This window comes from Drosophila tropicalis, unplaced genomic scaffold (genome assembly GCF_018151085.1).
Source record: "Drosophila tropicalis isolate 14030-0801.00 unplaced genomic scaffold, ASM1815108v1 contig_859, whole genome shotgun sequence".
In the NCBI taxonomy this organism is placed as follows: Eukaryota; Metazoa; Arthropoda; class Insecta; order Diptera; family Drosophilidae; genus Drosophila; species Drosophila tropicalis.
This window is the reverse complement of record NW_027173353.1, coordinates 5,936,522-5,951,893: the sequence shown is the minus strand read 5'-3', so window position 1 is coordinate 5,951,893 and position 15,372 is coordinate 5,936,522. Positions and strand designations below refer to the sequence as shown.

General features: G+C 36.7%; 1 protein-coding gene across 4 annotated transcripts in view; it reads right to left on the bottom strand.

Moving 5' to 3' along the window:
* The window catches only part of Nuak (Nuak family kinase 1), a 47,491-nt gene that overhangs the window by 31,561 nt on the left and 558 nt on the right, over nt 1-15,372 (bottom strand). The gene's annotated exons all lie outside the window — the stretch shown is intronic.

The following is a 15,372-nucleotide window of genomic DNA, read 5'->3' as shown; positions in this document are numbered from 1 at the left end:
AATGCATTATATAACCTTTTTCAAGTGCCTGTTCAAACACTAAATATTGCATTATGCCAAGTTTATCACCTTTTAGTTGAGGCCAGAGCAAATATTTGCCAGACCGACAGACAGACAGACAGGCAGGCAGACTGTGGGGCAAGGAGCAGCAGGAGGCACCATCAAGTAGTGTGTGCCCCTTGACTATTCATCAAAACGCTGGCATTGACTAGGCTAACCCAGTTGAAGCCCATTTCCGTTGAGACAAGTTAGATAGATGGCGCGGCAGGGCCGGATGTACCGAAGAAATGGAGCAATGCCAGAAGAAGAAGGTGTGACTGACAGAAGGGAGAGAGGGACTGAGTCTAGGAGATGGTCTCTGTAAGTCAACCTTAATGGCATAAATTGAGCTTATATAATTTCCTTGCACGCCATTTTCTTGTCGGCATGGCTGACTTTATAATCAAAAATCAGACATATAGAAGCTCGTATGTACCTCGTATGTACTAGTCTGCATACATATATGTACATATAGACCATCAAAAACGATCGACCTACTTAAGATGCCAGACTTGATGCACACACACACATGCAACAGCAAAAAGTCACTCAAAATGAAGGGAAAGTGAGAAAGCAAGGGTAAACCATGCCAAAAAAAAAATAAAATAAAATAAAAATATATGGGAAGGAGGTCCGTCTCTCTACCATGGCCAAAATGCGACTATACACACACACACACACACGGTGTGTGGAGCCAAAAATAAATGCGACATTGCTGGAATTTTGCAGTTACCGGAAATGCCATGTTTTTCTTATACCCTATTGCTATTGCTCTCTTGTTGGTTCAATAATAAGGCGAGGGTGTGCATGTGCGTGTGCGTGCGTGTGTGTGTGTGTGCTGGAGGTGCTCATAAATCGTTGAAACTTTCGCTTGAATCCACCGAAACGCATAACTTAATAGTTTGCCATAAAAGTGAGCCTCGGCCTTTTTCTATGCCACGCGCGTTTATTAAAAGCTTAAGTTTGAGCGAATTTGAAAAGTTTTACCTTCCTTACGTATTTACCTCTCTCCTTCCCTAGGCATGCACACACACGCTAGCCGGCACACGTTGCTCTTTTTGCATACTTCTCATCGCTACCCACTCCTCCCAAAGCTACATCATTCCATTCATTTTATTGCAAGCGGCAAATTTGCTTACACGTGAATGGGAAGCAACTACAAAATGGCCTCACATTGCAACTGCCTCGCAGGTGCCTCTCTGAGTTTGTGTGTGTGTCTCGACCATTTACACGTCGCAACGTGACGTAATTGACTTTGCATGATGAAGCGCGTTAAATATGTTGTCACCCAACATTTTCAATTTAATTTTCTTTCCAGAAGCAATGCTAATTACAGTATGACCCAGTCGGTAGTTTACTAATGAAAGTGTGACAGATTCTTGGACTAAGTTAATCATGGATACACAAATAGAGACACCTGGCTTTAGTTAAAATAACATTATTTGCCTTTAGCTTGGATGGGTACAGTAGAATTCCTTTAGTAATGTAATTTAGAAAATAACACACTTTGGCACAGGGCTTGAATATGTGATCAAACTGTATATACTCACAACTCGAACACTTTTGTAAGAAAATTTATGTGCCTGTCCTAACTAAAGTCTTGAATTACCTTTTTAAAGTCTTCAATTACCTATCTAAAGTATTCAATTACCTCGATTTTAAGTGGCAAGTGTCTAGTTTGATAGCTTAGTCTAATCAACATACATTTAATACAATAAGAATGTTAACGAACTGAGGATGTAACTTTAGACACTCCTATTCTTTACTACTTTTTCAACAAACAACCAATTCTCGTAGATTCAACATCTTAATTAGTACACACTTAGACTAAAACTCACTCAGAGATCTTTTAATTGATCATTAACCATTGTTGGGACTGAAAAACTCGTAATTATGCTCATCGACAAAGTATATTTAATCTGAAGATGTCCGCACTTCATTCTACCCTTTAGCAACTCGTTAAAAAAAATACAACAAGCAACAAAAACAAAAACATCTGGCTTTCAGTCATTTACTTAATTAAGTTGTCGTTGTGTTGCGCTTCATTTTGTAGCCCGCGCCTGTTTTATGTATTATTTCTCTTGTGGCCAAGTTAGTGTCGGCTGGGTTGGCGACCAACTTTTGCCCACCATTCAAGCGGACCACAAATGCCGGGCGGGGGGGATTTCGGTGGTAAAGGGAAAAGAGGGGCATTGGCATAATTTACGGTTGTAATTGTCGTATGTTGTTGGTTTTACTTTTCTCTTTTTTGCTGGTTGAGTGAGTTGTTGTTGTTGTTGTTACTACTTTCTTGTTGGCCTAGGTTGGGCTGGGCTGGGCTGGTATGGTCGGGTCTGCTCTCGTCTCGTCTGCGTTGAGTTTGGGTGCTCTGTGTGACACATGTTGAAAGTCACGCGCTTCACTTGACGTAAATTGCTTGCGGCAACCACTTAATCAGCAACATTTGTACTCCTTTTGGCCACCAAGAAGAAAGTGCTTATACTTTTTGTGCAGTTAGAATAAAAATAAAAAAGGGACACAACACGGCGTATACGTAACATTTCTATAAGGTTGTTTGAAACCAAAGAATGAACACTTTGTGTGAAATCACAACGTGTTAGTTTTGAATTGTCGCTTTAAAGCAAAACCCATTTTGATTAACATTTAACTATGGTGCAATAAAATACATATATATGTATTTAGATATAAAAAAACTGTTTTTTGTTCAAAAATGTTCTTGTGGTATTTATTTCAATATAAACAAAAACATAAAACATTGCTTTCCAGTAGTCAGACACAGACTTGGCGCCGTGTCCGGTCAACATTAATAAAAACCCACCAAAAAAGCAACGAGGAAATAGACTTTTTATATACAGAGCAATCATGACATAGTTTTTACGATGCAATCTGAAATATATGTACATATATATTTCACTTATTCCCATCGAGCTTTTTTCTTAGACCGCCCCGAAAAGGAAAAAAAAAAAAAGGAAAATCAAAATGAGAGAAGGAAATGGAAATGGTAGAGAAATGGAAAATGTTATATACAATGTTGCACAGGCGTTCAGCAGTTGTAGAGTTATTTCTTGTTAATTGGAAAACTTTTTTTGAAAACTGCAAATTGAATTTGCATGCATCATTGAGAAAATTCCTCATTAATTTTAAATTTTCATTTGTTTTTTTGCCAATTAGTTTGAAAGAATCTTGATGCACGCATTTTTCGTTGAAAAGAGAAAGAGAAAGAGAGAGACAGAGAGAGAAAGTGCAAAAGGTAAAGGAGAAAGAGAGAGGACCAAACACACAGACAGACTGATTTTCTGCGTTTTGCCTTTCGAGCTGTCTGTCTTAATTGAAGGTCGACAAAATGGTGGCATACTTAATTTTTTTCTGTTTTTTTTGTAATTTATTTTTATTTCATTTCATTTAGCAAATTGTAAGCAAATTGCCTTATATATTTATTTTGCTTTAAGCACATTTAAATGCGTGGCAGTTGGGGTCTCTAACGATGTGGATTGGATGGATACATGCCACTAAGACGCATGTAATTAAAATGCATTTTTAAGTTGTTTTGCGCTTTCTGTTCTCGTTTCTCTCCCTCTCTGCCTCTCAGTCTCTCTTTCTCTGGTTGTTGAAAAGGCCATACCTTGACGTTTCCATGCCCTGGCCAAAAGGTGCTTTTGGGAAGGGGCGTAGAGCAAAGGAGCGTGTACACACACAGTTTGTGCAACTGTTGTTGCCATTCAGTTCAGTTCAGTTCAGTTTTTGTTTTTACGCCAAAGTGCCTTTTCAACAAAATATATGTATGAATAAAAATATAATGAAAATATTCTGAAAAATGTTGTAAAACTTTTTTTTTTTTTTTGGTTTAATCTACAAGGGAGAGAGGCAGCGTTGAGTTGCAATAACTTTGTATGGCTAAAAAGGAGTAGCTTATATATTCTATATTTTATGAGAACGACTAAAAGAATTTCTAGTACACATATACACGGTCTTCGGCACTTAAAACATTTTATTGTTTTGTTTTTTATTTGTTAAAATATGAATTTTGCAGTGTTTCATTGAGATTACAAAGCAAACAAGCTTTTAATAAATACTAATTAACGAGAAATAATGCAAACTAAACTAGACAAATGAGTGGCAGTGAAATTTTTTGACACTCGAATATATAAATTTTGCATGGGCGTAGGCCAACCCCTGCTGCTGTTTATGAAAACAGGAAACAAATAACTTTTAAAACTATTGCGAAATTTGTAAATGGCTTTTATAAAACTGTTAAATAAAGGGAAAAAGATTGGCTAGAGTCTTTGAAATAATCTCCTATTAAGGATTGATATTGAGTGGACTTGAAAGATGTGAAAATTCGAAAGTTTTCCTTATGAAAAACTCAAGTTTTACCATTTTGGGGCTTTGGATTTATATGTATGTATATCCACTTGTTAAGAGTCTTTAATCATTATGATGCTACTCAAACCTATTAAATGCTTATTGATCAATCAATTACATGTTAATAATTTTCACATATATTTATTTTAATTATTAAGTATCATTATTAGCAGGAACTTATTAAGCGTAATGAATATATTTAGTATGTTGATATCTTTTCTGTTGCATTGTGGGTGGCAGGTGGCATGTGGCAAGCAGCACGCATATTAAACGTTGCATAAATTTAATATGCATTGCAATATTAATTGCTTTATTACCACTAGAAGGGAGTGAAATAACTGCTGCGGTTTTTTGTTTTATTAACATAAGAGCATTTAATATAAAATTTACAGTTGGTACGAACAAAATAATTATTATCCTATCTACAAATGGAATTCAAAAAGGAATTATTTAGGTATCCTGCAATTTTAGATATTATAAAGTCAAATATTGACAAATTTAAAACTTAAAACATCTTAAGGCAGGGGAAATGCTGTTTTCAACTTGTCTGACAAATAACCAAATTGCTTGTTTCAGTATTGCCCTCCTCTCTCGACCAAATCAAAGCCAAAGGCTTCACGATATGAATCGTTCAATCTATCATTTCACGAATGGCAAAAATTGCATGTCAATTGGTCTACCGGCAAAAAAAAAAAACAAACAAAATATAAAAGAAACAAATAGCAAAAACATCATGCACTATTTTCTCTTCGATGCCAATGGCCTAAAAATTTCAAATTCCAATCCAGTGTTTAGAACAATGGCAACAATATGACCATGTCCATCCAGACAACTAACGCATTCTCTTCTCCTCTCAATTTTTGTATGCAGATGGAAATGGCTTTTGGTTTGTTTTTAACAAAATATTTATGTATCTATATAGTTCCCATAAAAAGATGTTAATTACCAAGAATGCGAAGGCCAGATGGTATCCTATTGTTGAAATCAAAGCGAAATGAAACAAAACGAAACGAAACGATACGAGAAGACAATATCATAAAACAATTCCTAACAACCATAACAACCGACAGAAAAGAAAAACAAACCCGCAACAACAACAACGAAATCTATGACAATTTAGTTTAACAGAAGCAGCAAGAAATGAAATTAAGGAACTCAAACTATTCAAAATGTTGCACTACGAATTTACGTATACCCTGTCTAGACTTTCTTGAGGATATTCTCTATATTGAGGTCATCTGACTAAATCATATCATGATCGATTTTTATAGTTTTTCCAACATTTTAAGGCAATATCATCGCATAGAATTGATTTTTGCGGACCTATATTAAACAATAATTTAGATTAATAGATTATTTGAATAATAATCGGATTTTTTATAACTAAAACTTTATATTACTCATTATGTTGTACACTAAACAAGCGCAATATTTTCTATACACCTTTAGTAAGAGTATAAAAGAAAAAATCTGAATTAATGGGTTTTAGTTATGGCAGTAGAGTGAAGAGTGTAGGAGGAGGAGGAGGAGGTTGGTCATGACAGCAAATTTTCATATTTTTGGCGCAACGCAGGAAACGGAAAACAGAGTGCAGAGGAGAGCAGCAACACACACACACACACACAGATAAAAAGACGGAAGACAGAGAACAGAAAACAGAACAAAAGCCAAGAAGGAGGCAATGGCCAAGGCGGAAAAGTTGTGTTAGTTAGCTGGTCGGTTGGTTAGCAGTTTTGGGGATTTCTTCGTTCTTTGGGGTTCTGGGTTCTGGTCGAATTGTGCGAACTTTTGTCACTCATTGACGCTGCTGCCTGGTTCGACAGTTTTTCCAGCTGTCAAACATTTAAAATAATTTCATGTTATTTTTAAATAAAAGAAATATCTCTAGCAAAACTCAGAAGCGAGAATCTCCATAGCAGCAGCAGCAGCTGTGACCAGAGTGTCGCCTCATTGACGTTATAATCAAAAATCAAATGACGATGTTGTCTCCTCTTGGCAAAAGCCAAAATACGTTCAAAGTGTGGGGGACGAAAAGAGATTCGGAGTAAGTGTCGGGCCAACAGAAAATACAGCCATCAATGTAGGTCAGTCCGAAAATAAATTGAAAAAGAAAAATAATGTGAAAAAACAAAATGTAGTCAATAGAATAAACAAGGAAAATAGTCATAGAAGAACAAATCTACACTCATAAATTCTTAAGTTTTCCATTCTAAGTGAGGAACTCTTTGTCTTGAGCTGAGTGTTTTAAATTTTTATTCATCAAATAAACTAAGTGATATATTTTCATAATGTAGATAATTGGCTCATCGCTTAATTGGCCTTTAGATTTTAAGACCGTTTCGTTTCTGTTTAAACTAATCTAGTTTCAATGTTGTGAAAATAGAGGGCGTGTAAGCCACGTTATTAGCGTTTGTCACTAGCAAGCAAAAAAGGCAAAGTAAAAATGCATGAGAAAATACCTAGGGAAAGCAAGTGCCTTGAGAAAAGTAAAAAGTTTTATTACGCCTGTACATACAGATATATGTATGTATGTATATCTAGACTTTATAGTGGGCGTGACTGACAGCAATGCAGCAAATGGATTAAGAAGTCGTTGCCGTTACTACAGCGACAGTAAAAAGAAAGGCAAAACTAACAATAAGACGACAAATGCGTTTGCTTTGAATGGAGATGGTATAGGAGATGCAATAGTTTGGATTTGCTTTGGATTGAATTGGATTGCGTGTCTCTGTCTCTCTCTATCTCTCTCTCTCTCTCTCTCTCTCTCTCTCTCTCTCTCTCTCTCTCTCTCTCTCTCTATCTACGCTGTCTCTACCTCTCCCTGTTTCTATAAACAAGTGTTGATAAGTCCTAGGACCAGACCAAGCCGAAACGCAACCCAATTTACTGTTGAAAAGCAGCTTGCTTAAATGGGATTACATGAAAATTTTGTGGGTTTTGGGAGTTGAATGCTTTCAAAATGGCTCAATGATACCAGCAGTAGTAGTCGTAGTTGATTTTGTTGCAACTTCGCTCTCCTTGTGGCTGGTGGCACTGATTGCAATTTGTTTGCTTGTTTGTTGTCGGTTGGTTTTTGGTGTAAATTCTAAAGCTAAGCTAATTATATTCCATCTAGCGGTAACCCACGGCGTATACGTAATTTAATTAGGGCTATGGACATGCCAAGAATTGTATTTAAATTGCATTTGCGTCCATCCATTGACATAGATGTTGAAGTGGAGGTATGTGAGATAATTGATCTTGAATGACAATTTCAAATGGAATTGCAAGTGCCATCTCAATTGTACCCGAAAAAGCCAGCATTTTATTTTATCATCAACCCGGTGTGTCAACCATCACTCAATCATCAGTCAGCCGCAAAGCCGCAAAGAATGCAGAAAAAGCAGAAATAACAGAAAACACGCAAAGTGTAAAAGGAAATGCCTTTTTGTTATTTTTCTTTTGGGTAGTTGGCAGGACTGTAGGGAACATTTAATCAGCAGTAAACCGACTGCCACGCCCATCAAACAGAAGAAAAACGTGTCGAGGATTGCATGCCGCATGTCTTAACCTTTCACTATGTACATACATACAAACTTCTTGTATCCTTGACCCGAATTAGATGTTGTTCCCTTTTCGTTTCGAGGCGTTTTGTCAGTCGGCGGTTGTCCTGGAAATGTTTGTTGCAGGTGGAATTAGTTCGTACCGCCTTTTGGATTTGGTAGCATAAATATATTTCACTCATAAATTGTGCTCAAAACTATGCGACAGCTAGCACTAACATTGCCAGCATTTACAAGATAGCCTTGACCGATATTTAACTACTAAACACCAACATACACAACAACACCCGCCCCAGCAAATGACGAAAAAGTGGCACAAAATGTATGAAACTAAACCAAATACAAACTATGTGTCGAAAACGAAATACTCTAAGGAGATGACAATAAATTAGTTTAAATTAATTAAATATTAAAGCGTTGGGTGGGACTCTTGGTGGGGTTCTTGAAATAATCGAAAATGATGTCCTTAACAAAATTGTTAGTACAAATCGAATAAAAACAAAAGATTAAATTTCATATATTACAATTTTCTTATAAATATATATTTCCGTTGTGTATTTGTATCACGCTCGAAATCGGCTGAAGTTATTAGCCGACTTTGCGCCTTTGTTGTACCAACTCCTGGCCCATATATTCGAATACTCGATATTTGATTATTTCAAATCAAATGACTGTAGTTACGGATTGTCTTGGTGAAGCGATAGACTGTACTTTAAAGCTGTCTATTAACACTTTTTATTTAAGCCAAATTTTAGCAGTGAAATTCTGCCTACTGGATTGTTGGCAAATTGCAATGAACCAATGTTTAAACTAATTTGCAAGCTTAACATTTGTAAAATTTGTTGATTTACAAGTTCAGGATGAAAAAAGGTATGCAATTTTGTAGTTATTAAGAAATCGAGATAAACCCGTAATCTGAATGGAAAAATAAAAAATCTGAATTATATATTAGTCCTAGTAATGTCCTTTTTAAATTTATGATCTCCAGCTCTCTGCTTAGCTGTTCTGCTTTATACAAGTACAAATTTGATCTAAAAATGAAAATACTTTTGCATACAGTAGTTTGCTTTCCAACAAACTTCTCTCTCTCGCGTGAAAAATCCTTAGTCATATTTTATGCACATTCGCACACACATAGACACACTCGCATAAACCTTTTTAACAAATGGCATCAAATTGATTTTGCCACGCTAAGCATTTTAGGATTTTTGAGCCAAGAGGCAAAGGCAAGAGGCATCTTTTCCGCCAAAACCCAAACCGTCCCAACCCATTTTCCATAGCCACAAAACTTGTATGCTTGTGTCTGTATGTGTGTGCATGTGAGCTTTGCATATTTACTGCATATGTGTTTGTATGTATACCCTGCCTCTGCCCCTGCCCATGACCGTTGTATTATTTTATTTATATTTATGCAACCGTTGGCGTTGTTTCCTCTCCTCTCCGTCCTACCGCCATGTAACCCATATATACTAAAAGCATATACATATAGGATATACCCTACATACATATGTACATATGCTTATATATGGCACATATATTTCGCATCTTTTTTTGATGAGCGCGCACGGCAAAAGTGGCTGCATTTTTGCTGCCCAGATTTAAAATGATTGCATGTGATGGAGGAGTTGAGGACGAGGTTGAAGAATGTAGGAGAAAGCAGACGCCAACCACACACATATGTACATAGAGTAAATTTTTTGCTTGGAGCTTGACGTTGTTAATTTCGTTGCTCGTTTTTTTTATTTTTGCCCGAGTTACTATTTACCGGCATTATGATATCACTGCATCATAAACTGACTTTTAATAAAATTTCACTGATTGTTTTTTGTTTTTTTAAGTGTAGTTTGAAAATACCATTTTCGCTTTTCCTTTTTAGTTTTAGTGTAGAACTGAATGATTTTAAAGTGGTTAGGGAAGTCTTGCTGATGAAACAATTGGATAGTTGTCAAAATAGCTGTAACAGTAATTTTCGTAAAAGACATTCGGCAAAATAATTTAAAATGCATAAGTCCATATGTCCTTTATATAAGACTATTTCAAAAATGCACAATAAATACCTAACTCTAAATTCTTAAGACACATCTATTTCAGACCAGATGAATGACGAGCAGTTTTCTTCATTTTTTTCTTTTGCAACTTTCGAAAAAGGACAAAAGGAAAGATAAAGAGGGGGGACTTAATAATGCGCATAAAAATGCATTCCTAGTGCAAAGGTTCAGCACTAGGAAAAAAATACACACAATTTCTGTGCAACTTCTTGAACTTTATGCCCAGGATAACAGCAACAAAGACATAAGGGCAACAAAAGGATGTCGATGGCTTCACTGCACACACACACACACACACAACTCATTTTATCTCCTATGCGTCTCTTTGCTTGACTGACAGGAAGAAGGCGCGCTGAAGTAAAAATGCATTTAGAAAAGAAATGAAAAAGAAGAAAAAGAAAAAAAACAAACAAGAAAAGTTCTATTTGAGGTGGGCTACTTTGGGGTCTAAGGAACTCCCACAACACACCTTAAGGAGCTAACAAAGTGTATAGTGTCTGCCTCTGGATGGAGAATTCTCTAGAGACCTGCTGAAACCGGCAATTGTGTTTGTTTTTAGTCGGTTTTATGTGTGTTTGCGCGGGACTAGAGATGAAGGATAGTGGATTAAAGAAGGCAATGCAATGCCCCACTTGGCTATGTTTAAATAAAATATTTTTCCTCACTTTATCTTTTACTCAAAAATTCAATTTATTTTGACGAACCGCACGGTTGTAGGCAAGCTATGTAGTAAGAGCAAAAAACACGATGATGACTTTTGGGCAAACAATATTCACTTAAAGCAAATCAAATTAAAATCAATTAAAATTAACAAGCAAAAAACAGGCACCCTAGCTCCCACCCACCCAACCAACCCACCTTATACCATCAACCATCAGAAGGCAAAAGCAAATGACTCGACGTCAGCATCGACGTTGACGTTGCGACGTCAACATGCCAAAAGCATGAATCATGCAGACCGGGTAAAGCGCGGTACTAAGTAAATTGAGTCGCTTGTCGTTTGATAAGGGCAGACGTTTAGGCAACTGCAACGGTCTTGCTCTAACAAATAATGAACTTACCAGTAAATAGAGAGGGAAAGAGAGAGCGAGAGAGTGATATGTACTGAGAGAAAGAGCAAAGCACATTTCTCACACAGGTATCGGCACTCAATTGGGGTTATTGTGTGCAAATATTTAGCACTTTTTCTTTAGCACCTTATCGGCCGATGTATACATCCATACATACATACATATGTACATATGTACATATGTATGTACAAACAAACAAAAGACTTTTATCATAAGAATGTCATGTGTGTAGAGATCAATTTTTATTTACTGCACAAATTACACGAAAATTTCAGATTAATTATTTTTGATAATTTGAGGAAATGGAATAGATTTTTATGGAGCTCGAACACGGGTTTGAGAACTTCCTTAGCAGAATGGAGCGAACAGAGATCACATTTGTAGATATTTGCATAACTGTGATCCGAAACCAATTCCTAGCTGATGGGTTGCATAAAATGCTTAAATACACACCACACATTAAATCCAACATATTTCTAATTTATTTCTAATAAATTGTAGAAGGGATCGTTTAGAACTGTACAATACGCCACTGTCCTATGAGTAAATGCTTGTAATTACAGGAGATACACAAATGTAGGTATGCATTTACCGTAAGTCACAATTCGATGCCGTTTCCCTATTCAACCGTTTTATTGAGCTTCTCAATAGGCCTTTGTGTGTATAAGTGTACATACATACATATGTATGTATGTGCTCATGAGTTTTGAGTCACCGCAATACTTTTTAAATGAATTCACTCATCATCAAACACCAAGACAAAAGTCGCCCACACATAAACCTTACATACACGTACATACACATATACACCCCTACATACATATGTATGTATGTTGTATGCACAGTGGTTTATAGCTTAGTTCTGTTGAATATTGGTAAAACAAAAACTGGTAGGTGTTTCATCGTATAAATTGAGCTTCCGCAACTATTGAAAGAGCCTTTAAAACATACATACACAAATAATTGCTGAACCACTGTGAGTATGTTCATCTTTACAAGCTGCATGAATGAAGGTGTAATGAATGCAGACTAAAAATGAAAAATTAATTAAAAACCTGGCGCCAACGTTGTCGTAACTCATCCATAACCGTTTTTTCGTCTAGACCCAAAAGCGAATTTTGCAACCAAAACAATACAAACACTTTTCGAAAATACCAGAATTATAAATTTTAGCTTTAGCTTTTTATTTTACTTTTCGCCAGAACACTTTCGAAATGCCTTAGTTGGAAACAACGCCGCATCCGCCTCCGCAAAATATTTTCAAAAGAAACGGCAAGCAAAGGCTCAAGCCAAACGTCACAAAGCAAGTTAAGCTTTCCTCGCCTCCACCCCTTCTGACCAAACTCCCCACAGCACGCTTAGCTGAGCATATGACGCGCTTTTTGAAGCTCGACTTGAAAAACATTAGCGTAGGAGGTGAAAAGAGAGAGAGAGACACCGCAAGAGAGCGGCTGACTGACTGAGCTGTTCACGTCATAGTTTGACGACGACGACGAAGAAACCCAAACCACAACCACTTCGTCGTTCTCATATATGTATGTATATATGTGTATTTATGTGTGTTGGTGTTGCTTTGGCTGTTGGCGTCGACAATGTCTTTGCTCTCGGGGGCTGCCTCTGCTTTACAAATTTTTGTGTGGTCGCTGCCGCTGCTGTTGCTTTTGTGTGGGTGGCGCTTACAAGGCTGTTTGTTGCACATTCACAATAGACACACAGGCCGCACAGTGGCAGTGACAGAGGCAGAGACAGCGCAGCTGTTGCTTTGTGTATGTATGTGGCTTTGGCAACGATGTTTCATAGAAATGCTTCGTTCCGTTCTTGCTCCATCTTCTTTACTGACCCCTTGACGAGTGACGGTGGGAGCAGCCTCTCTACCCTTCCGATGTCTATAAAATTGAAATGTAAGAATGTCGTCGCGCTTACCGTTAGCACTGCGACAACCTTGCAAAGGGCAAACAATTGCCCCAAAACCAAAAAATTGTTCTACTTTAAGCTGGAACACCGATTTTAAAACACCCTTTTAACAAATTTTTAGGTCTGGGTGGAAAAACGGTGAAATCAGTCAATCAAAACCGTCTGTGGATATCTTAGAACGTTACCTCTTATTTTGTGATAATCTGGGGCCGTGTATTATAGTAATAATACACAGCAACAACATTGGACACTAAAATAACTATCGAAAGACGTCATCGTGGTCGCCGCCGTCGTCGTCGTCGTTGGGCTATGACAGTAAGTAGCTTAGAGTCGTAATAAATAATAGTAATAAGGCAACTACAAACATGCGCAGTTGACTATATGAAACTAATTGCAGGCAAAATGAGCAACATAAATTTTCGTCTTATGGCCAAAAACTGAAAATAATGTGCATTTATGTACATATACATACATACATACGTACACAAATGTGTACATATGTATGTACATACATATGTTTGTAAATATAAAACGAATATCAAACTTTATAATGCCTTTAAACAGGTGTAGCTTTAAACTTAAGTGGTGATGGAGAAGGTCCAACAGAATCTGACTTAATTAATGCATGTCACCCAATACTTGAAATGTTTTAGGCAGATGTGCTTAAAAAATAAAGCAATAAATACTTAGTTTTATGAAAATATTACCTATTGCAAATATTTTTCATAAAATTGCCCAAAGAGAAAATAACACAGAACGTTCAGTTATAATGATTTAATGAGTCGAAAAGCCTTAGGTTCACACCTACATACATACATATTATTTTAGCCACATGTTTACACAAATGTACATATGTATGTATGTACATACATACGTACATATGTACATACATACATATGTATGTTGTCATATGTACTAATGTAATTTTTTTAAATGGCATCGATAGTCTCTTAAGCTGTATGTGTGTTGGAGTATTTAAGTTTTGGTCAAAATGTTAAAAACAACAACAAAAGATATGGTAGTAACACTATATCTATACGACATTATATATTCAGTTTTGTAATTATCACTCCGACTGTTCATTTCGATTTTATTAAATTGGTTCAATTTGAAGACAAAGACGAGGCCAATTCTTACCGATTGTGTTTTTCAGTTGATCAAACTTCCGGCTAAAATCAAATTCAGTTATTCATTTTCGAGGGTATTCAAAAACAGCGGAGAGGGTCATAAAAAATTGGCCAACGATCGTCAGAGAGCGAGAGCGAGAGAAAGAGACCGTCAGCGAGTGGGCGACGCTTACGTCGCCGCCGGCGTCCCATAAAAATGTGTTGTTTATGCTTTTTGGCCAACTGCGGCGGGGCTAACCGAGTAATTTTCGCGTTTAAAACATTTTTACATAAACAGCTTTTCGTTTTTAGTTTTGGGATGATGGGGAAGCGCAGCTGCAGTGTTATTGTGAGTGAGAGACATGTGAGGGAGGGGGATATACCTACACACACACACACACACACACACAAAATAAGCTTCTTTTTTTTGCAGGAATTTCTACACGATTTGATTTATGGCGAGAAACAAAGCCAGCAGCTGAGCGTATATGTATGTACATGTGTATGTATGTGTGTGTGTTGGATATAGACATTAATCAGACAAAAAAGCTATTCGCGCAACTGGTTTACGCACAAAAAAAAAGGGAAAAGAATCTGAGACCAAAAAATCAAATCAAAATGTATGCTTGCAATTAATTTTAATAATCTTAATCATCTCTCCCCACTCATCTCAGTCATTCATAAATAAAACAAACAAAACTGGCTTAGAATTTCGAATGAGTTAGAAGAAGCACCGACCAAAAAGAACACAAAACGAGATACTTTAGAAACCGTAATTTTGCATCAACGACTTGGAGATACTCATTGCCAATAAAACGAATACAAGACATTTTTTGCTCTCTCTTACTCACATATATTTTAATGGAATTTTGCTTATCAGTTGTTGTTTAAGTAATGTTTAATTTATCTATTATGTGTATGCTTTAAGATCTATTCAAAATTCAAATATTTCGATCAAATCAAATATGTTGGCGATCTTTATATACCCATTTGACCTATGTATGTTTTGATACGGGGTAGATAAAAACCCAGGAGCCGTCTGTCTCACTTTTGCTTTCACAGAGACACAACAGAAATTATGTAATGATGAGGAGTGCGTGCTACTTAAATAATAATAACAGTTAATGCCAAAAAAGAAAATAAAAAACAAAACTGTAACAACCGCCCACGTACACACACTAATATGTACATATATGGAGTCAGAGACACCGCTAATTTTCCCATCTGCTTGGGAGGTGCGGCCCCCACACTCACATACACACACACACACTAACGCAGACAAACACACATA